Below are 24,651 nucleotides of genomic sequence, written 5' to 3'. Positions count from 1 at the left end.
ATTCTGATAAAAAATTCTATGAATGTAAATAATGTGGAATGGCCTTTATTAAGGACTCACAACTTACTTACCATCAGAGAGTTCACGTTCCTAAGAAACTCTATGAATGTAAGGAATGTGGAAAAGCCTTCATTTGTGCTTTGCAACTTATTTATCATCAAAGAATTCATACTGGAGAGAAACTTTATGAATGTAAAGATTGTCAAAAAGCCTTTATTCGTGCCTCACAACTTACTTATCATCAAAGAATTCACACTGGTGGAAGACCCTATGAATGTAATGAATGTGAGAAGGCCTTTTGTGGCTTGCAACTTACCATCAAAGAGTTCATACTGGTGAGAAACCCTATCAGTGTAAGGAATGTGGAAAAGCCTTTAATCGTGGCTCCCTCCTTACTCGACATCAAAAGATTCACATTGGTGAAAAACCCTTTGAATGTAAAGAATGTGCAAAGACTTTTATTTGTGACTCAGAACTTACTCAGCATGAGAGAATTCACACTGGTAAGAAACCCTATGAGTGTAAGGAATGTGGAAAGTCCTTTATTCGTGGTTCACAGCTTACTCACCATCAGAGAATTCATACTGGTGAAAAGCTGTATGTGTGTAAAGAATGTAGAATGGCCTTTACACAGAGTTCACATCTTTCGCAACAGCAGAGATGTCACACTGGTGAGAAACCCTGCATATGTAGTGAATGTGGAAAGTCCTTTATTCATGGCTTTCAACTTACCAGACATCAGAGAATTCATACTGGTGAGAAACCCTATGTATGTAATGAATGTGGGAAAACCTTTCATTATAGTTTACAGCTTTCTCCACATTATAGATTTCATACTGGTGAAAAGCCTTATAAATGTAAAGATTGTGAGATGTCCTTTATCCTTGGCTCACAACTTACTGAACATCAGAGGATCCATACAGGTACGAAGCCACATGAATGTAAGTGGTGTGGAAAAGCCTTTAACTATGGCTCACAGCTTATTCGACATCAGAGGACTCATACTGGTGAGAAACCATATGAATGTGAAGAATGTGGGAAATCATTTATTTGTGGTTCACACCTTACTGAACATCAAAGAATTCACACTGGTGAAAAACCCTTCAAATGTAAGAAATACGGGAAAGCCTTTATTCGTGGCTCACATCTTACTCAGCATCAGAGAATTCATACTGGTGAAAAGCCGTATGTATGTAAAGAATGTAGAATGGCCTTTACACAGAGTTCACATCTTTCTCAACATCAGAGACTTCATACTGGTGAGAAACCCTACATATGTAATGAATGTGGAAAGTCCTTTATTCGTGGCTTTCAACTTACTGAACATCAGAGAATTCATACTGGTGAGAAACTGTGTGTGTAATGAATGTGGGAGAGCCTTTCGTTATGGTTCACAGCTTTCTCCACATTATAGATTTCATACTGGTGAAAAGCCTTATAAATGTAAAGATTGTGAGATATTTTTTATTCTTGGTTCACAACTTACTGAACATCAGAGGATCCATACAGGTAAGAAGCCACATGAATGTAAGCAGTGTGGAAAGGCCTTTAACTATGACTCACAGCTTATTTGACATCAGAGGACTCATACTGGTGAGAAACTGTATGAATGTGAAAAATGTGGGAAATCATTTATTTGTGGTTCACACTTTACTGAACATCAAAGAACTCACACTGGTGAAAAACCCTTCGAATGTAAGGAATGTGGGAAAACCTTTATTCGTGGCTCACATCTTACTCAGCATCAGAGAATTCATACTGGTGAAAAAACCCTATGAATGTAAAGAATGTGGAAAGGTCTTTACTTATGGCTCACAACTGTCTCAACATCAGAAAATTCATACAGGTGAGAATCCCTAGGAATGTAAGCTGTGTGGGAAGATCTTTATTTTGTGCCTCGCAACTTAAGCTACATCAGATTTTTCATACTGGAAACCATATGAATGTAAGGAATGTGGTAAGACTTTTATTTATAGCTCACAGCTAACTTACTATCAGAGAGTTCATACTGCTGAGAAACATACAAATGTAACTAATGTGGGAAGGCCTTTAACTGTGTATCACAACTTAACATCAGAGAATTCATTCTGGCGGGAAGCCTTATAAATGTAATGCATATGGTAAGGACTTTAGATGTCATTCACACCTTACTCAACATCAGAAACCTAATAATGGAGAAAGACTGTGTGAAAAATTAATTTAGTAAATCCTTTCCATGCTTGTCCATAACATTTGACTTTGGAGTATCAGAAAATTCAAATTATGAATATGAGTATCCTTTTTTATATAAACTCATGAGTAACTTACCTTCAGAGAATTCATAGTTTAAAAAGGCTAGATTAATATAGGTACAGAATTACTTTCCATCATATTTCAATCTTTGCTAGACAATGATTCATATGAGAGCTCAATCCTAAAAGGTCGGGTTCTCTCGTTCAGCATCATTCTCTTGTTCAGCATCATTTGAGCTCCACCTGTCTGGGTGTTTCTTTGGGAAAGTTACTTAACCCCTGTTTGTTTTAGTTTCCTCCTTACTAATACATTGATATCACAAATTTCATCATGGTTTTCTGAAGTTTAAAGGAGTAAATACATATAGAGCCTATAGAAATGTGTACTACATAGTTAATGCTTAGTAAATGTTACCTTTTATTGTAAAGATTACTTTTATTTTGTGTTTTAATCATATTACAGAATTCAAAAGAGAAGGAGACTTTACAAATACAGTGAGAGTGAAGTGTTAGTTATTCAGTAGTATATGACTCTTTGCAACCCCATGGACGATAGCTTTCCAGGCTCCTCAGTCCATGGAATTCTCCAGGCATGAATACTGGAGTGGGTTGCCATTCCCTTCTCTGGGGGATGTTCCCAACCCAGGGATCAAACCCAGATCTCCCACATTGCAGGCAGATTCTTTACCATCAGGGCCACCAGAGACAAATACAGTCCACAAGGTAAATCTTTCATCTCTTTTACTAAGTGTCAGATAATCATTTTGGAACAAAACATTCTAGTATAATTAATGTGCAATTATACTTCGTTCTGAATCAAAATTCTTACTAAAAGGGAACCCTAAGGGGAGAAAAAATATTTTGCTCTTAAAAATAAAGCTGCTTTTGAACATTTTTGTATAAGTCTTTTGCATGAACTTAAATTTCCATTTCTCTGGTATAAACATTTAAGAGAGTGGGTTTAAATGAATGCTTCTCTTACAAGAAATGGACAAATCATTTTCCAAAGTGGCTTTTCCATTTTATATTTCCATCAGGAACATGAGTGACCCAGTTTTTCTCTGTAGCTGTACCAGCATTTGACTTTTTCACTTTTTATCTTAGTCATTCTGATAGGTGTATAGTGATAATCTCTTTGTGGTTGTAATTTCCATTTCCCTAGTGGCTCATGATGATGTGCTTTTTTGCCATCTCTACCCATTGTGGTGATATGACTTTGTCTTTTACTCCTTCATTTTTTAGTTGAATATTAAAAAAAAAAAAAACTGTTGGGATTGTGAGCGTGCTTTCTTTATTCTAGATGATACTAGTCCTTTGTTAAATATGTAGTTTGCAAAAAATTTTCCCAGTGCATACCTTATCTTTTCATCCTTGTAGCAAGGTCTTTTGAAGAGCAAAAGTTTTTAATTTTGAAAGGTCTGGCTTATTACTTTTTACTTTTAGGGATCTTGGTTTTGGTGTCAAATCTAACGACTCCTTGTCTAGCTCCATATCTCAGAGATCTTCTTTTATGTTTTCCTAAAGTTTTCATGGTTTTATGTTTTGCAGTTAAGTGATCCATTTTGAGTTAATATTTGCATATATTATAAGCTTTAGCTTCATGTTCTTGTTTGTTTTGGCTTATGGGTGTCCAGTTGTGTAGTGGGAATTCCTAATAATGTACTTTCAAAGCCTTGAGAAATTTGAGAAATCACAGAAACAGCACCTGGAAACACAGCATATGTTAAGAAACTGTGTTAATGATTATCTTTCATGTTTTTCTTAAGAATAATCGCCTTGTTACAAACCCCAAGGTCAGACCCAGAAAGGAGTATGACTGGGATCATGAAAGCATGGACCTTGGGACACTGGGTTGGCACCAGGCATGATTGCTGCCTAAGCACTTGCCAATTGTTCCCAAGACTAGCCCAGAAGGGAATGGCCTGGAGTAAAAACAAGGAGATCTGGACTATGTCAGTGTAGTCCATGACATTTAGAAGTATGTGATTAACACAGTGTTTGTCTTGAGAAAGATAAGATCTGAGAAAGTCTTGTAGTCTGCAATTAGGAATAAAAACTGGATTCAGAGTGGACTCTGCACCACCTCGGTCCAATAGAGGCTGCAGGGACCCCTGACCCATTGCACCAGATTTCGTGTTCTGTCTTCATTCTCATCACTCGCTCCCAGACCATTAGGACAACAATTGGCACCCAACATGGGGCTGGAGCGAAAGACTGCTACCAGAGAAAGAAACTACAGTGATGCAGAACCTGGGACAGTTGAGAGGCCTCTGAAAATTCCCACTGGTAAGTCCTTCAGGCATTTAATCAGGGTTAAAATGGGAAAGTTGGGAGTGCAGAACACTGTCACCCGCATACTTGTTTATTAAGACAGCTCTTGAAGGCGGGAGGAGCTTCTGTTAGTGAAGAGTGATTATTAGAATTGTTGTAAGAGTGGATAAATATTGCTGCTGGTTCCCATCAATAAGGACCTTAGATTTGAAAGTCTGGGAAAAGGTTGGAGCCAAGTTAAAGAACATGCAAAAGGAACTCTGCTCCCTGTTTCTATTTGGAGTATGTGGGTGTTAATTAAGTCAGTACTAGAACCTTTGCAGACTTCCGATTCTTTTGATCAAGGTGATGATGACTCTTGAAAAACCTCAAAGTCCAGAATATGTGGAGTCTGAGGGAAATGGCAAGTCATCTGCAAAACCTTGCTCCCTCAGCTCCCAAGGAGGATGATGAGGGATTTTTTTCCTCTGCCTCCTTCCTCTTGTCCTCCACCACCCACCTGCTTTTGCAGGGAACGTCTTCAGTGCAGAGTCTATGCCCACTCCTCATCTTTCATCCATACAGAAAGGAATTTTGCCAGCACAATGGGAAGGAGATTTGAAGTCTTTTTGTACTGCCATTCCCGTGACAGGAGCACCATGGGAGCTCCTGGTGTCGATCCTAACAACCCTAATGGAGTCTACGAGGTTATTTATGAACCTTTTCCTTTTAAAATCCTAAAGGAATTAAAACAAGCAGTGCAAAATTATGGTGTAAATCCTCCATAATTGGGAATAGTTAAGGGTGTGGCAGAGGGCAATTGCCTCATTCCAGCAGATTGGTTGACATTAGCAAAAACACTGTTAGCCCCAGGGAATTTCTTCAATTTAGAACTTGGTGGCAGGATCATGCTGAGACTCTGGCTACACATAATCAGACTCATAGTATGCCTATTTCGTTGTAACAACTTATGGGGATAGGTCCACAGGGGAGAGTGCAAGATCAAATACTTATGAATGATCAAGCCATAGAACAATTGTGAAGGTGTTGCTTGAGAGCCTGGGAAAAAATAGAGTCAAAAAGCCAGACTTCTGTTTCCTTTCAAAAAATTCTTCAGGGGTCTAAGGAGCCCTATACTGAATTTATTACCTGATTACAAGAGGCAATCCAATGGCAAGTTACAAATGCGAGGTGGCAGATGTCATATTATGGCTTATGATAATGCTAACACTGATTGTAAGAAAGTAATGAACCCTTTTAAAGGAATTGCTAGTTTGAATGATTATGTTAAGCTATGCCAGGGAATGGGAACCAAATCCTTTAAAGCTGATTTATTAGCTCAGGCTATCACTGGATTATGACTTTCTAAATTCCCCCAGCACTTGTTTTAATTGTGGGAAACCTGGACATACAAGAGTTGACTGTAAGTTCAAAAAGGGAACTTTCAAAAAGGCAATTCACAAAAGGGGAATGTCCCTGGCCTCTGCCCAGAATGTAAAAAAGGAAATCACTGGGCAAATCAATGGCATTCTAAATTTCATAAGGATGGCTCCCCACTTTTGGGAAATGGCCTCTGGGGCAAGTTCCCAGCCCTGACAAACAAGGGAGCCTATTCTGTTCAGACTCCACAAATGTCTCCCAACTACTCCCGCCAGCAACAACAGACAGAATTACCATGTCATGTCATGGAATTATCCCCAGCAACCCAAGGAAACACAGCCCTTGATATAAGTAGTAGTCAGGATTTTATTGTTACTCCCGGAGAGACACCAACTATTATTTCAACAGGAATATTTGGACCACTTCCACAGGGGACAGTTGCATTATTGTTAGGAAGATCAGGACTGACTTCCCAGGGAGTTCAAATTCATACTGGAGTTATAGACAATGATGATGAAGGAGAATTGAAGGTTATGGTCTCTATCACTCATCCCTGGAAGGTTTCTAAAGGGGATAGGATTGCTCAGCTTTTAATTCTACCTTATGTGGGTATAGGACATTCAAACAAAAAGTGGGGCTCTGGGGGATTTGGAAGCATAGGCCAGGCTGTTACTTTTCTCACTGAGAAGATTTTGGAATCCAGACCCACTTGTCAAGTCAATGTAAGTGACAAAAACTTTCAAGGTTTAATAGATACTGGAGCCGATGTTTCTATCATCTGCTCTCAACATTGGGCTAAAGCATGGCCAACTAGGCCTGCTCCAATATCTATTGTAGGTCTGGGACAGGCACAAAGACTAAAAGCACTATGGTATTGTCTTGTTCAGGGCCTGATAAACAACCAGCTACTGTCTAACGTTATGTTGCTGATATACCTATCAATCTATGGGGTTGTGATCTTTTGGAACAATGGCATGCTGAGATACATATTCCTCCAAATCAATATAGCGAGGTCAGTCGCCAAATTATGTTCAATCAAGGTTATATACCAGGATTGGGACTGGGCAAAAATCAACAAGGAAGAATTTACCCTTTGGCTGCTCAAGATTTTAAGCTTCCCCCTTTTCACTAGTGGCCACTGCTCATATTAATCTTCCTTCACCTACACCCTCACCTATACCTCTTAATTGGAAAACTGATCAACCTGTGTGGATAGAGCAGTGACCCCTAAAACAAGAAAAATTGGAAGATTTACATGAATTAATCAATGAACAACTTAACAAGGGACATATTATTGAATCCTTTTTCCTTTGGAATTCTCCAGTGTTCATTATACAAAAGAAATCTGGTAAATGGAGAATGCTTACTGATCTGAGAACTGTTAATGCTGTTATTGTTCTAATGGGTGCTTTACAGCCTGGCCTACCTAATCCTAGTATGATTCCAAAAAATTGGCATTTGTTTGTTATTGACCTCAAAGATTGTTTTTTCACTATTGCTTTATACCCTGATGATCAATCTAGATTTGCCTTTTTAGTCCCTTCCATTAATTTAAAAGGGCCACATAAAAGATTTCAATGGAGTGTATTACCTCAAGGTATGGTTAACAGTCCCACTATTTGTCAAAATTTTGTAGCCAAGGCTTTACACCCAGTGCCACAGCAATTCCCTCATGCATATATTATTCATTATATGGATGATATACTATGTGCCTTACCTGAAATTGATAACCTGCAGGAATATTTTTTAAAGCTAAAGGAATGCTTGGAATGTGCTGGCTTGTATATAGCTCCTGATCAATTTCAATACACGGAACCTTTTCAGTACTTAGGAAATACAGTCACCTGTACTACAATCAAACCACAAAAGGTACAAGTATGCAGAGACTCAATTAAAATTCTAAGTGACTTACAAAAATTATTAGGAGATATTAATTGGATTTGACCTAACTTAGGGATTCCAACCTATTCTTTATCCCATTTATTCTCCCTATTAAGAGGAAATCCAGAGCGTAATGGCTCCTGACAGCTTACTCCTGAGGCTGAGAAAGAACTAACAATTATAGAACAAGCTGTACAAAACTGCCAAATAGAATAGACCCTTTAGAGTCTTTCCAGTTGTTTGTCTTTCCTACCCCTCATTCCCCTACTGGGTTGATTATGCAAACTCCTTTAATACTTGAATGGATATTCTTAGGTAATTCACAAACAAAATCTGTTACCCCTTATTTAGATGTGATAGCCAGTATAATTCTAAAAGGAAGAGAGTGTGTTCAACGACTTACTGGACAGGATCCCTGCCTTATTTGCACTACACTAACCTGCAAAGAATTAAAACATTCTCTTCAAAATTCATTATCTTGGCAACTAGCTTTAGCTGACTATGTTGGACAAATTGACAACCACTATCCTGATTTGCCTATCTTGCAGTTTTTAAAACAAACAAGATGGATTTTGCCTAGAATTACTAGTGTCAACCCTGTTCCATCCACTCCTCTCATTTTTACAGATGGCACCAGCCGAGGAAAAGCAGGATATACAGGCGCATTTATGCTAGTTATTGAAACACCTGAATATTCTGCACAACAAGCAAATTATGGCTGTTATGCATGCATTACAAAATATTCCCCTAGCAGTTAATATGGAGAAGGTAATGGCACCCCACTCCAGTACTCTTGCCTGGAAAATCCCATGGACGGAGGAGCCTGGTAGGCTGCAGTCCATGGGGTCGCTAAGAGTCGGGAACGACAGAGCGACTTCACTTTCACTTTTCACTTTCATGCATTGGAGAAGGAAATGGCAACCCACTTCATTCTTGCCTGGAGAGTCCCAGGCAAGAGTCCCAGAGGAGCCTAGTGGGCTGCCGTCTTGGGGTCGCACAGAGTCAGACACGACTGAAGTGACTTAGCAGCAGCAGCAGCAGTTAATATCTTATCTGATTTTCAATACTCTGTACATGTCACTAAACATATAGAAACAGCAACTATTAAGGATACTATCCCATCCGCATTATATACACTGTTTACAAATTTACAACAGATGATTAGACACTGACAGTTTCCATTCTACATTACTCACATTTGGGCTAGTACTAATTTACCAGGGCCTTTACCAGAAAGAAATGCTCAAGCCGATGCCCTTTTACTTCCAATCTTTACAGAGGCATCAGCCTTTTATGACCTGACACATCGTAATTCAAAATGTTTAAAAACCAAGTTTCTTATCACTTTGGCTCAAACTTAACATTGTGCAGACTTGTCCTAAGTGTCAGATGGTTGTGATAACCACCTCTCCAACAGAAGCCGGGGGAGTTAATCCCTGTGGCCTGAAGCCACATCAGATCTGGCAGATGAACGTAACTCACATTCCATCCTCTGGAAAGCTTGCTTATGTGTATGTCATGGTTGATACTAACTCGAAATTTATCTGGGCAACCGTTTGCTCTGGAGAATCTACAAGACATGTTATTTCACATCTGTGTAGCTACTTTGCTACTATGGGCCTGTCACAAAATATAAAAACAAACAATGGCCTGGCTTAGACCAGTTCTGCTTTTAGGGATTTTTTAAGGCTTGGTCTATAAAATATCATACAGGAATCCCCTATAATCCCCAAGGACAAGCTATTGTAGAATGAGCTATAATATATCTTAAAGAAATGTTACAAAAACAAAAAGGGGGAGATGGAATGTCACTTCCCCCACAGCAAAAGTTATATAAAGCATTATTCACTCTAAATTTTTGCTTCAAGATAATGATTTCACTGCAGAAGAATGACATTTTACAAAGGAACAAAAAGAAATTCACCCCAAACCACCTGTTTGATGGTATGATCCAGTAACGCACACATGGCATAGGGGAGTCTGATAACTTGGGGAAGGGATTTCACTTGTGTTTCACCAGGTGATTCAGAAACACCTGTTTGGATTCCCTCGCGTCATCTGAAACCATATCATGAGTGAACTCCCACAGAAGGATGCTTCGCATAGGACGTAGAGCCCCCCAGTAATGAGTTTCAAGGATCTGAGTCTGAAACAAACATAACGATTCCCCTCCCGTCGACAAATTGGAACAAGGTCCCCACTTGGGGACAGATTAAAAGATTAACACAGAATTCAGAGGAGATCTTAGAAAATAAAGGGAAAGCTGTCACTCCTAACAATCTGGCTGTTGCCACGCTTGCTCTTAGCATCACCACAGTGAGTATACCCTTAGCAACAGCTGAATCTAAAAATTATACTTATTGGGCATACACACCTAACCCCCCATTACTAAAACCCATTGGTTGGGGGGATTCTATGATCCCCATTTATATTAATGATTCTTCCTGGATACCAGGACCTGAAGATACATACCTTCCTCTTTTTAAACAAGAGGAAGGGGCTCCCTTCGATGTTACTTATAGGTATGAATCCTGGCCAATTTGTGTAGGCTACAGGATGTCTTAAATTATCTATGCAAGCCTGGCTGTCCACTAATTCTTTAAATAGCAACTATACTAAGGTTCAGTTACATCTTCTCTCTGGTCTGAGTTTTGCTTATAACAACTCAGAACTCAATAATGACACCAAATCAGACAGACCTTTATGCAAGCATCACAAGCTGTGGACTGAAAAACAAGATTATATTTGTGGGATAATTGCCACAGGACTGAGGGAGTAATTTTGATTAAGGGTTCCTATGGAATTATATGGGACTGGTCCTCTAAGGAGTCAGTGAGTCAGTCGGTTCAGTCGCTCAGTTGTGTCAGACTCTTTGTGACCGCAGCACACCAGGCCTCCCTGTCCATCACCAACTTCCAGAGTTTGCCTAAGCTCATGTCCATTGAGTCAGTGATGCCATCCAATCATCTCATCCTCTGTTGTCCCCTTCTCCTCCTGCCTTCAGTTTTTCCCAGCATCAGGGTCTTTTCAAATGAGTCAGTTCTTCACATCAGGTGGCCAAAGTATTGGAGTTTCAGCTTCAACATCAGTCCTTCCAGTGAACACTCAGGACTGATCTCCTTTAGGATGGACTGGTTGGATCTCCTTGCAGTCCAAGGGACTCTCAAGAGTCTTCTCCAACAGCACAGTTCAAAAGCATCAGTTCTTCAGTGCTCAGCTTTCTTTCTTTCTTTTAATATTAGAAACACTCTTTATTTGGGTCTGCCAAAAAACAGGGACATCTGCTATCACAAAAATAATTCACATTATTTTGCAGTTCTTGCAACATGCAATAAATCAAGAGGGAAAAAAGGTGTTAAAATCAGAAAGATAGAAAAATTGCCATATTTTATGTCCATCAGCAGATGAATGGATAAGAAAGCTATGGTACATATACACAATGGAGTATTACTCAGCCATTAAAAAGAATACATTTGAATCAGTTCTAATGAGGTGGATGAAACTGGAGCCTATTATACAGAGTAAAGTAAGCCAGAAAGAAAAACACCAATACAGTATACTAACGCATATATATGGAATTTAGAAAGATGGTAACAATAACCCTGTATATGAGACAGCAAAAGAGACACTGATGTATAGAACAGTCTTTTGGACTCTGTGGGAGACGGAGAGGGTGGGATGATTTGGGAGAATGGCATTGAAACATGTATAACATCATATATGAAACCAGTTGCCAGTTCAGGTTCGATGCACGGTACTGGATGCTTGGGGCTGGTGCACTGGGACGACCCAGAGGGATGGGATGGGGAGGGAGGAAGGAGGAGGGTTCAGGATGGGGAACACATGTATACCTGTGGTGGACTCATTTTGATATATGGCAAAATAGCTTTCTTTATAGTCCAACTCTCACATCCACACATGACTACTGGAAAAACCATAGCCTTGACTAGACAGACCTTTGTTGGTAAAGTAATGTCTCTGCTTTTTAATACCCCTAAGGGGTATGCAGTCTCTAACTGCTCTCATCAAAATCAGTTCTGCAGTCACAAAAGGCTGCGTTGGCAGGTTGCATAGAGTCTTTGACCATACTAATATTACCACTGATTCAGATCATCCAATTATATGGCATGGTAATGGAACATCACCTCCCTTCCCACAGGTGGATCAAGGAAGAGGGCAAGGAGAAACTTGGAAATTGGCTTTAAGTCTTAAAAAATTCCAAATTTGGGATGGACATTATTCCAATAAAACTATTCATTGACATTTAATACCAGTACAAACTGGACATTTTATATTCAGGTTTTCATGAGAGATCCTTATGTACTCTTGAAAGAAACAATTTCTATCAATGAAAGTGTACAAGAACTTTCTTGCCAGGATTGCAAATTATATACTTGCTTAAATTCTTCACTTTATAACTCTAATCACGCATTTGTTATATTAAAAAGGAGATTGGGAATATGGCTTCCAGTAAATCAAACCAGACCTTGGGAAGACTCCCCTGAAACACATGCTCTTTTAAAGGTTATAAAGAAAGTACTACAATGTTCCAAAAGGTTTATTGAACTCTTTACAGCAGCTATTGTGGGAATTATTGCTCTTTCCATGACCACAGCAGTAGCTAGGATGGCACTGCATGAAACTATACAACCAACTACATTTGTACAGCAGTGGCACCAAAATGCAGGTTCTGCCTGGGGAAATCAAACTCACATAGACCAAGAAATTAATGAATGATTGATTTAGAAAATGCAGTTCTCCTACTAGAGGATGAAGTACAAAATTTAAAATTACAAATTCATCTTAAGTGTGATTGGAATATCTCTTCATTTTGTGTCACACCTCATAAGTATAATCAAAGTGCATATACTTCGTATAAATTACCTAAACATTCGACCAATTACAGGCTACTATTTCTAATATGCAGAATGCTCACTTATAATTACTCCCAGAAACTGACTTATTTGAAGAAATTGAGGAAAGCTTACATGAACTTAATCCCATGATGTGGATTAAAACTTTAGGAGGAGGATTGCTTGGTACTATATCAGGATGTATATTTTTAACTGTTTGGTGTCTAGTCCTCAGATGCATGAGAGAAACCATCTGAGAATTGATGAAGAAAGAAGTTGCTTGGATGGCATATCTACTCCTGCAGAAACAAAAAGGGGAAAATGTAGTGGGAATTCCTAATAATGTACTTTCACAGCCTTGAGAAATTTCCCAGAAACAGCACCTGGAAACACAGCATGTTAGAAACTGTGTTAATGATTATCTTTCATGTTTTAAGAATAATCACCTTGTTATAAACCCCAAGGCCAGACCCAGAAGGGAGTATGACTGGGTTCATGAAAGCGTGGACCTTGGAACATCAGCTTGGCACCAGGCATGAACGCTGATTGTTCCTAAGACTAGCCCAGAAGGGAACGGCCTGGGGTGAACACAAGGAGATCTGGACAATGTCAGTGTGGTCCATGACATTTAGGCGTACCTGATTAACACAGCATGTGTCTTGAGAAAGATAAGATCTGAGAAAGTCTTATAGTCTGCGATTAGGAATAAAAGCTGGACTCAGAGTGGACTCTGCACCTCAGTCTAATAGAGGCTGCAGGTCCCCTGACCCATTGCACCAGATTTCGTGTTCTGTCTTCATTCTCATCGCTTGCTCCTGGACCATTAGGACTACACAGTTGTTCTAGCACTATTTGTTATATAAAGGCTATCTTTATTGAATTGATTTTGTGCCTTTATGTTTGTTTTATGTCTACTTCTGGATTGTCTATTCCTTTCTCTTGATCTATATGCCAATCCCTCTGCCAATACCACCCTGTCTTGTTTATTGTCATTCTATAGGATAACAATATTGGGTAGAGTGGCTCATCCTCATCCCACTTTACCTTTTTAAAATTGACTGAACTATTCTAGGTCTTTTCATATAAATTCTAGAATAAACTAACCTATATCTACCAAAAAAAAAAAAAAAAAGCTTGTTGAGTTTTACTAGAATTTCAATTTGGGGATAATTGATGTTGTTCACTATCTGAGTCTTCCAATCCATGAACATGTGTCTCCATTTTTAGGTCTTTATTGTGGGTTTAATTGTGTTCCCCAAAATATTCAAATCTTAACTCTCAGTACCAGTGAATGCAACCTTATTTGAAAATAGAGACTTTGCAGATACAATCAAATTAAGGTGCGATTGTATTGGGTTAGAGTAGGCACAACTCTAATGACCAGTATTCTTATAATAGGGAAGTGTGACCACAAACACATAGGGAAAGCCATGTGGAATGAAAGGCAAGGTTGGAATAATGCATCTATAAGCCAAGGAACACCTTGGATTACTAATACCTATCAGAAGCTGAAAGGGGCAAGAAAGAATCATCCCCCAGGGTTTTTAGAGAAAGCATGGCCCTGCCAATACCTTGATTTTAGACTATGAAAATAAAGTTTAGTTGTTTTAAACTAAATTTGTGGTAATTTGTTATGGAGCCCTAGGAAACTAATATAGTCATTGATTTCTCTTATTAGGATTTGCAATTTTGGGCATACACATCTCATACATGATTTATCAGTGTATAAGTGTTTCATTTTCTTTGGAAAAGTTATAAATGGTGTTTTTGTTTTTACCTATTCATCGCTAGAACATACAAATTGTGTGTGTACATATACATATATACAAATCAATATACAAATTATTAATATAATTAGTTCTACAGCAAAGTCATAGATTATAATATCAATATAATTTGTATATGGATTACAAATAATTTGTATATTGATCTTGTAATCTATGATCTTGCTGCAGAACTCATTAATTAGTTCTTAAAAGCTTGTTTTTTAAAAAAAAAAAAAGCTTGTTTTTTTAGTACATTCCTTGGAATTTTCTACATAGACAAATCATGTTGGCTATAAGTGGGGACAGTTTTTTTTCTTCTAGTCTATATGCCTTTTTTCTTTTCTTGCCTTATTTTGGTGGCTATTACTTCCAGTGCTATGTTGAGTAAAAAGTGGTGCAAGCATATGAGGAAACATTCAATCTTTCACCATTAAGTATTATGTTAGCTATAGGTTTTGTGTAAGTGCTCTTTTTTAAATAGAAGGAATTCCCCTCTGTTCCTAACTTCCTGAGGTACTATGTTTTTTTTAATCATGATTGGATGTTGGATATTATCAAATGCTTTTTCTGCAGCAATTGAACTTTTTCTGAGGCAGTTAATCATAGTATTTTTCCTCTTCAACCTGTTAATATGGTGGATTACATTTATTTCTCCAAATGCCAAACCTGTCTTGTATACCTATAGTAAATCCCACTCAGTCATGTTGTATAACTTCCTTGCTGTATTTGATTTGCTAACATTTTGTTGATGATTTTTGTGTCAAAAATTATGAGTTTTTTCCCCTAGTCTTTGTCTCATTTGGGAATCAGTATAATAATGGCCTCATAAAATGAGTTGGGAAGTGTTCCTTATATTTTCTGGAAGAAGTTGTGTAAAATTTGTGTTCATTCTTCAAATGTTTTTGAAAAACTTCCAGTGGAGACAACCTGGGCCCAAGGATTTCTTTTGGGGGAGCTTTATGATACAAATTCAATTTCGTTAATGGTTATTTGGGATAAGTTTCATTTTAGGTGAGATTTAGTAGCCTGTGGGGTTTTGTCTTTGTTTTGGGAGTGTTTGTTTTGTTTTTTCCCTGCCACAGGGTTTGCAAGGTCTGCTTCCTAACCAGCAATTGAATCTAGGCCATGGCAGTGAAAGCACCAAATCCTAGCCAGTAGACCTCTTCCTTAGTAGTTTGTGTGTTTTGAGAAATTGAGTACAAGTAGTTCTACACTCGAAATTTTTCAACACCACTCCCCTAATAAAAATTTTGAAGTTCATTGTGTGAGGCTGGTAGCATAGCCGTAGTTTCAAAGTCAAACAGGAGCAGATAATAATAGATTTTTGCTGTAAATGATAATAAATACTCTAGGTTAAAATATAAATAACATCTAACATACAATTAAAAGAATACAAAGGAATACCACTTTCCAGAATGTCTTAAGATTTAACTTTTCTAGATTAATTCCAGAGTTTAGGAATTATCTTTCTAAGAAATGTTTATGATGGAAAATTGACTTGACACAGTCTCAAGTCATTTTCGTTATCTTAATGTGTGGTTTTGGAATATGATTCAAGCTTCTTTGAGGGTGACCCAAATAAAGAAATACATTTTACATGTTATTTCCAGTATGAAAAAAATTTTAATTAATATTTCAAATAATACTGTTTCTTGGAGAAGTTCATTGAAACCACATTTGACTGAATGCTTAATACTTGGCTTAAGACAAATGCACACAAAAACAATTCTGGTATACAAAAAATCTGAGAAATTTTTTCTTTTTTTGATAGATTTTTTAAAATGATTTCAAAGTTTTTTTCATCATGAAATTTGAGGGTTGTTTCCTTGAGGTAGGAACTCTATTTTCTTTTTAGATATAATTGACATAAGTGCTATTTTAGTTTCAGGTGTATGACGTGTTTATTCAATACTTGCATATATTTCAAAATGATCACCAAAGTAAGTCTAGTTAACATCTGTCACTAGATGGAGAAATTGTGGGAAAAGGGAACCCTCCTATACTATTGGTGGGATGTAAATTGGTGCAGCCACTAGAGAGAACAGTATGGTGGGTTGTTAAAAAGAACTAAAAACAGAGCTACCATATGATTCAGCAATCCCATTCCTGGGCACATATCCCAAGAAAGCTCTAATTCAAAAGGATACATGCACCCCAATGTTCATAGCGGAAATGTTTACAATAACCAAGACATGAAAGCAACCTAAATGTTCACTGACAGATGAATACATAAAGAAGAGGTGGTACATGTATACAATGGAATACAACTCAGCCATAAAGAGAGATGACAATGCCATTTGCAGCAACATTGATGGATCCAAAAATTATCATCATAAGTAGGTCAGAAAGAGAAAGACAAATACTATGTGATATCTCTTATACATGGAATCTGAAATATGATACAAATGATATACAAACCAAACAGACTCAGAGAGAACAGATTTGTGGTTACCAAGGGGGAGGGGGATAGAGGAAGATGGAGTGGGAGTTTGGGATTAGCAGATGCAAACTATTATATAGAGTGGATAAACACAATGGTCCTTCTGTATAGCAAAGAGAACTGTATTAAATATCCTGTAAAAGGGAATTATCCGGCACTCCAGTGGTTAGGATTCCATGCTTCTACTGCAGGGGCACAGGTTTGAGTCCTGGTCGTGGAACCAAGATATGGCAAGCTGCACGGTGCAGCCAAAAAATTAACAATATCCAGTAATAAACCATAATGGAAAAGAATATGAGAAAGAATATATGTAGACATATAATTAGGGCTTCCCTGGTGGTTCAGATGGTAAAGAATCTGCCTATGATGCAGGAGACCCGGGTTTGATCCCTGGGTCAGGAGTATTCCCTGGAGAAGGGAATGGCTACCCACTCCAGTATTGTTGTTGGGAAATCCCATGGATAGAGGATCCCAGCAGGCTATTGGAGAAGGCAATGGCACCCCATTCCAGTACTCTTGCCTGGAAAATCCCATGGACGGAGGAGCCTGGTAGGCTGCAGTCCATGGGGTCGCTGAGGGTCGGACACGACTGAGCGGCTTCACTTTCACTTTTCACTTTCACGCACTGGAGAAGGAAATGGCAACCCACTCCAGTGTTCTTGCCTGAAGAACCCCAGGGACAGGGGAGCTGTCATGTTTTGGGCTGCCATCTATGGGGTCGCACAGAGTTGGACACGACTGAAGTGACTTAGCAGCAGCAGCAGCAGGCTATAGTCCATGGGGTCACACAGAGTTGGGCACGATTGAGCAACTAACAAGAAAGAAAGATACATATAACTGAATCACTATTGTACAGCAGAAATCAACACAATATTTTAAATCAACTATACTTAAAACTTTTTTTAAAAAGCATAAAAATTAATTGCCTAATTATCCAACTTAAAATGTGGGGGAGAAAATGGCAATAAGCCAAAAGAAAGTACAAACAAGGGAATAATAAAGATAAGACTAAAAAATAAACCTATATACTGGAGAAGATTAACAAGGTCCCAAATAGGTCTTTGTGTTATCATATACCAAAAACTATGTTAATCAAGAAATCAATCCTGAATATTCATTAGAAGGACTGATGCTGAAGCTGAAGCTCCAATACTTTAGCCACCTGATGTGAAGAGCTGACTCATTAGAAAAGACCCTGATGCTGGGAAAGATTGAAGGCAGGAGGAGAAGGGGACGACAGTGGATGAGATGGTTGGATGGCATCACTGACTCAATGGACATGAGTTTGAGCAAACTCCAAGAGATGCTGAAGGACAGGTAAGCCTGGTATATTGCAGTCCATGGGGGTCACAAAGAGTTGGACACGACTGAGTGACTGAACAACAACAATCAAGATCATGTACATATTACAGGAAATAATAAATTAATCAACAGATTGAATAAAGACCCTCCCCCATCAGTTCCATACATATACGTTAATCTAATTTATGACTGTCAATAAGAAGGGAAATGATGGCCTTTTCATGTTCTGGAACAACTGGTGTACACACACATAAATTATACTCTTTTATCTTTCAGAAACAGATTGATTCCAAAAGATTTTATAACCAAAAATGTGGAAGACAAAACAATAAACCTTTAAGAAGATAATGTAGGAGACTAAATTTAAGACCTTGGTGTAAGATATTGATTTCTTGAAACACAAAAAAAGAACAAGTCTTAACATTTTTTTTCATAAATCTGACATTAGAGAACTACTTATTGAAAGATTCCCTAGAGAATGAAAAGACAAGCTTTCAACACATATGACTAACACAAGATAAACATCCAGAATATTTTTAATAAAATTCTGTAAGACAATTTAAGAAAAAAATGAGCACATAACTTTAATATGCATTTCATATTAGACAAATGGCCAGTAAATATTTCCAGATAAAACCTTAACCTTAATTAGAGAAATGCAAAGTAAAACCAAAATGAGATTTCATCTCATATCTATCTACCAGATTGATCTAAACTTAAAATTCTGACAATTTCAAATGTTAGTAAGGAATAAAAGTTGAAAAATCTCCTTTGGAAAATACTGCATTGTCTAGTAGAGGCGATAATATTTGCATGTTCCAAATACCCTATGTTCAGTGATACAACATTCATAATATACATCCTAGGACAAAGGCCGGCAAACTATAGCCACCCCCCTCCCCAGCTAAATCCTGCCACTGCCTGTTTCTGTAAATAAAGTTTTATTGGAACACAGTTACACTCATTCATTTTTATACATATAATTTTTATTTATTTTTGGATGTGCTGGGTCTTCATTGCTGTGCAGGCTTTTCTCTATTTGTGGTGAGCAGGGGCTGCTCTCTAGCTGCGGTGCACAGGCTTCTCATGGAGTGGCTTCTCTTGCGGAGCACAGGCTCTAGGGTGCACAGGCTTAATTAACTGCTGCACATGGGCTCAGTAGTTGTCCTTTATTGTGCTCATCTTTGCATGAAATGTTCCCTTGGTATCTCTAATTTTCTTGAAGAGATCTCTAGTCTTCCCCATTCTATTCTTTTCCTCTATTTCTTTGCACTGATCACTGAGGTAGGCTTACTTATCTCTCCTTGCTATTCTTTGGAACTCTGCATTCCAGTGGGTTTATCTTTCCTTTTCTCCTTTGCTTTTCCCTTCTCTTCTTTTCTCAGATATTTGTAAGGCCTCCTCAGACAACCATTTTGCCTTTTTGCATTTCTTTTTCTTGGGGATGGTCTTGATCCCTGCCTCCTGTACAATGTCACAAACCTCCGTCCTTAGTTCTCAGGCACTCTATCAGATCTACTCCCTTGAATCTCTTTGTCACTTCCATTGTATAATTGTAAGGGATTTGATTTAGGTCATACCTGGATGGTCCAGTGGTTTTCCCTACTTTCTTCAACTTAAGTCTGAATTTGGCAATAAGGAGTTCATGGTCTGTGCCACAATCAGCTCCCGGTCTTGTTTTTGCTGACTGTATAGAACTTCTCCATCTTTGGCTGCAAAGAATATAATCAATCTGATTTCGGTATTGACCATCTGGTGATGTCCATGTATAGAGTCTTCTCTTGTGTTGTTGGAAGAGGGTGTTTGGTATGACCAGTGCATTCTCTTGGCAAAACTCTATTAGCCTTTGCCCCGCTTCATTCTGTACTCCAAGGCCAAATTTGCCTTGGCATCTACCACACAATTGCACTCATCTCACATGCCAGTTAAAGTAATGCTCAAAATTCTCCAAGCCAGGCTTTAACAGTACGTGAACTGAGAACTTCCAGATGTTCAAGCTGGATTTAAAAAAGGCAGAGGAACCAGAGAGAGATCAAATTGCCAACATCCGTTGGATCATCGAAAAAGCAAGAGTTCTAGAAAAACATCTACTTCTGCTTTATTGACTATGCCAAAGCCTTTGACTGTGTGGATCACAACAAACTGGGAAATTCTGAAAGAGATGGAAGTATCAGACCACCTGACCTGCCTCTTGAGAAATCTGTATGCAGGTCAGGAAACAACAGTTAGAACTGGACATGGAACAACAGACTGGTTCCAAATCAGGAAAGGAGTACGTCAAGGCTGTATATCGTCACCCTGCTTGTTTAACTTATATGCAGAGTACATCATGCAAAATGCCAGGCTGGATGAAGCACAAGCTGGAATCAAGATTGCCGGGAGAAATATCAATAACATCAGATATGCAGATGACACCACCCTTATGGCAGAAAGTGAAGAAGAACTAAAGAGCCTCTTGATGAAAGTGAAAGAGGAGAGTGAAAAAGTTGGCTTAAAACTCAACACTCAGAAAACTAAGATCACAGCATCTGGTCCCATCACTTCATGGGAAATAGATGGGGAAACAGTGGAAACTGTGACAGACTTTATTGTTTTGGGCTCCAAAATCACTGCAGATGATGACTGTGGCCATGAAATTAAAAGATGCTTGCTTCTTGGAAGAAAGCTATGACCAACCTAGACAGCATGTTAAAAAGCAGAGACATTACTTTGCCAACAAAGGTCCATTTAGTCAAAGCTACGGTTTTTCCAGTATTCATGTATAGATGTGAGAGTTAGACTATAAAGAAAGCTGAGCGCTGAAGAATTGATGCTTTTGAACTGTGCTGTTGGAGAAGACTCTTGAGAGACCCTTGGACTGCAAGAAGATCAATCCAGTCAATCCTAAAGGAAATCAGTCCTGAATATTCACTGGAAGGACTGATGCTGAAGCTGAAACTCTCAATACTTTGTCCACCTGATGCGAAGAACTGACTCATTGGAAAAGACCCTGATGCTGGGCAAGATTGAAGGCCACAGAAGAAGGGGATGACAGAGGATGAGATGGTTGGATGGCATCCCCAACTCAATGAACATGAGTTTGAGTAAACTCCAGGAGTTGGCAATGGACAGGGAAGCCTGGTGTGCTGCAGTCCATGGGGTCACAAAGAGTAGAACACGACTGAGCAACTGAACTGAACTGATGTGATATACTAGGATGCATACAGCAGTGCCTCTAGTATTCTTGTCAAATATATTTAAATGTAACCTAGTCGTGACAAAACAAGGAAATTCAGAATGTTAGGCTCAACATTCTAGCCTCTTCAATTCTTTAAAATGTTATTATGAAACACAAAACAAGTGAAGGGAATGTTGCTGCTGCTCTTGCTAAGTTGCTTCAGTCATGTCCGACCGTGCGACCCCATAGATGGCAGCCCACCAGGCTCTGCCGTCCCTGGGATTCTCCAGGCAAGAGTACTGGAGTGGGTTGCCATTGCCTTCTACGGAAGGGAATACTGCTCTGCATTAAAAAGATAGGCCCTTTTTTCACCATGTGAGAAAACAGCAAGATGGTGGCCATCTGTAAACCAGGAAAGGCTCTCAGAAGGAACAAAATCTGCCTGTATCTTGATCTTGAACTTCCCAGCTTCTAGAACTGTGAGACAAAAGCCGGTCCACTGCAATGTGTGACTTTGACTTGGAGTATGTATCAGTTTTTAAAATGCACATATAGGGTATCTGGGAACAACTGGGACAATGTAAAAGCAGATTATATATTAGATGATATTATGAATCAATGTTAAATTTCTTATGTATATTCATGGTGTTGAATACTCATAATATTGCACTTATAAATAGAGCAAAAAACAAACAAAAATAGATAAATAAGCATAGACAGATTAAGAGAATGGTGCAAAATGTTAAAAACTGGTGAATCTAGGTAAAGGACATAGAGTATACATCATTATAATATTCTTTTGCTTTTCCTATAGCTTAAATTTTTAAAAATAAAAACAGTGAAAAATAATTATAAAAATACTTGAGAACCTGAGATCACTGAATAAATGCCTGACTCATATGTACTGGTATAAATCTAATCTATTGCCAGCATTGATAAAGAGTCTTAAAGAAAATGACCCGATGCCAGGAAAAAGAATATATTTACCAGTAATGTTCATGGGCAACCACTACCATGGGCTCTAGTTGCTGGGCTCAAGCGATAACTAATCCTTGAGGGTCTGGGCCATAATGTAAATCTGAAACTGCCCGCTAATAAATAGGGAACCTGGGTCTTATGAAAATTATTGCCTGTGTATTCTTTCCCCTTTGCAGTTTTCTCCATGGTTTTTCTGGATTTTATCTTCTTCCACAGAATTTAGGTTCCTTGACTCATTTCTTGCTCCAAAATCTTCAACATCTCCATTTTCTTTGAATTTTAAGATTAAAATTTACATACATGAGTAATATGTTTTCCTTGTAAGGAAAAAAAGAGATTATCATTAATACCTAAAGTCCTCTTTGACACTCTCCCCCTTTACAATAAGTCCTCGCTTCTTGCCTCAAAGGTTACTATTGACAGAGGGGCATATCCTTCCAAAAATATATATTACTTTTTATATTAAATATATCATATAGTATGCTGGAAAAAGATCCTCCTCAGCTTCTGTGATCTTTATTTCTAAAGGTCTTTAGTTCTGGGGGGGGGGGGTCAAAGTACCTCTGTGAATCAGATAAAGGTGCCTCTACTTTCTCTGGAAAAGAAAAATCACATTTATACACATACAAAATGTCATAAGTTTAATATACAATAAGAAACCCATCTACATAGAATCTATTCATCTCAGGTTAGTAATTCCTGTTTTTTAAACAATAACCTTTTTTCTCTTGCAAGCAATCATCACAGCTATTCAAAAGCCAAAAGAGACAACAGACAATCAAGATGTGGCTTGAGACCTATGCACGTCTGTCTAATTTGAAACCAGAATGTGTCACCTCTTTAAAAAAACAAACTACATTTCCTATGTATCCTCTTGAAAAAATTTTGGTTCACTCTGACATTCTGACCCACTCTAAGTCAGAGCGATTTGACTATCTCTATTTCACATAGCTATACTGGATCAAGCACACAGGTTCATTCACTCAACAATCTTGGTTACCAAACTTGCTACTCCACAAAATTGGGAAGAAATCAAAGTATTTGGTGCTGCTGCTGCTGCTAAGTTCCTTCAGTCGTGTCCGACTCTGTGCGACCCCATAGACGGCAGCCCACCAGGCTTCCCCATCCCCGGGATTCTCCAGGCAAGAACACTGGAGTGGGTTGCCATTTCCTTCTCCAATACATGAAAGTGAAAAGTGAAAGTGAAGTCGCTCAGTCGTGTCCGACCCTAGCGACCCCATGGACTGCAGCCTACCAGGCTCCTCCTACCATGGGATTTTCTAGGCAAAAGTACTGGAGTGGGGTGCCATCGCCTTCTCCTAAGTATTTGGTAAATGGTCCTAAAAATCAGATAAGCTTTATTAGTTCTTGATCTTCCGCCCCCTAAGCAGTGATGAAACGACAGCTCCATCTCTTTTGGCCTGGATGTTCACAAGTTTATGATTTTTTTTTTTTTTTTAAGAACAGGAGGTCACGAAGTAAGTGAAGACAAGCCCAGGCTTATCAACAGACCTACATTAAGTTCTTTTCTCTCTTTGAGTCAAGGTACGCTCATAGAATGGAGAAGGAAATAGCAACCCACTCCAGTACTCTTGCCTGAAAAATTCCATGGATGGAGGAGCCTGGTAGGCTACAGTCCATGGGGTCACAAAGAGTGGGACATGACTGAGCAACTTCACTTTCTTTCTTTCTATAGTTTCATTTGGAGAAGTAAATGGCGACCCACTCCAGTGTTCTTGCCTGGAGAATCCCATGGATGCAGGGGCCTGGTGGGCTGCGGTCTATGGGGTTGCAGAGTTGGACACGACTAAGCAACTAACTCACACATGCTCACAGAAAAGGGGAACAGGGTTTGACCTAGAATTCAGGAAATCTGACTAATGCTGGACTCTACTGAAATTTACTCTTCTTATGTATAAAGTTATTTTATTGTTTTATTAACTGGATGCCTCTCAACCTTACCCAACAAAGTCCCCTTAATAGTAGAAAAGAATGAATGCCTACTTTGAAGGGCTGTGGTGGAGGAAAAAGCGGATACCCTAAGGTTGCCTTTGAAAATATGCTTCTTAAAAAAAAAACAACAGCCGACTAAGTTGATTTTGCATTCTTCCCCATAATTACATGTATTTGATCCAGTAGAAAAATCAGGCCTAAATTATTTGCCAAATGAACTGATGACCTTTTCCAGATTATCAAGTTGGTGTTCAAGGAAGAAATAATTTGACCATCCATCTTTTTTTCACAATCACATATATGTTCTTTTGCTAGTCACACTCCTACAGACGTTCAGATGTAGGCATGATAAAAGTACATTTATATAAGAAATCATCACCAGTCACACAACCACTCTCAATTATGGACACAAAACAAACTACAAAGGCAGAGGCTCCATAATCTCTCAGACAATCCCACA

The 24,651-nt window shown here is 38.6% G+C and overlaps 1 pseudogene; it reads left to right on the top strand.

Annotated features, from left to right (window-relative positions):
- The first annotated feature begins 35 nt into the window (after positions 1-35).
- LOC133229542 (zinc finger protein 420-like) lies at positions 36-11,403 on the top strand (annotated as a pseudogene).
- Positions 11,404-24,651: the final 13,248 nt, after the last annotated feature.

The sequence above is a fragment of the Bos javanicus genome, chromosome 18, assembly GCF_032452875.1.
Source record: "Bos javanicus breed banteng chromosome 18, ARS-OSU_banteng_1.0, whole genome shotgun sequence".
In the NCBI taxonomy this organism is placed as follows: Eukaryota; Metazoa; Chordata; class Mammalia; order Artiodactyla; family Bovidae; genus Bos; species Bos javanicus.
The sequence above is the reverse complement of the archived record's forward strand: the minus strand, read 5'-3'. Positions and strand labels throughout refer to the sequence as shown.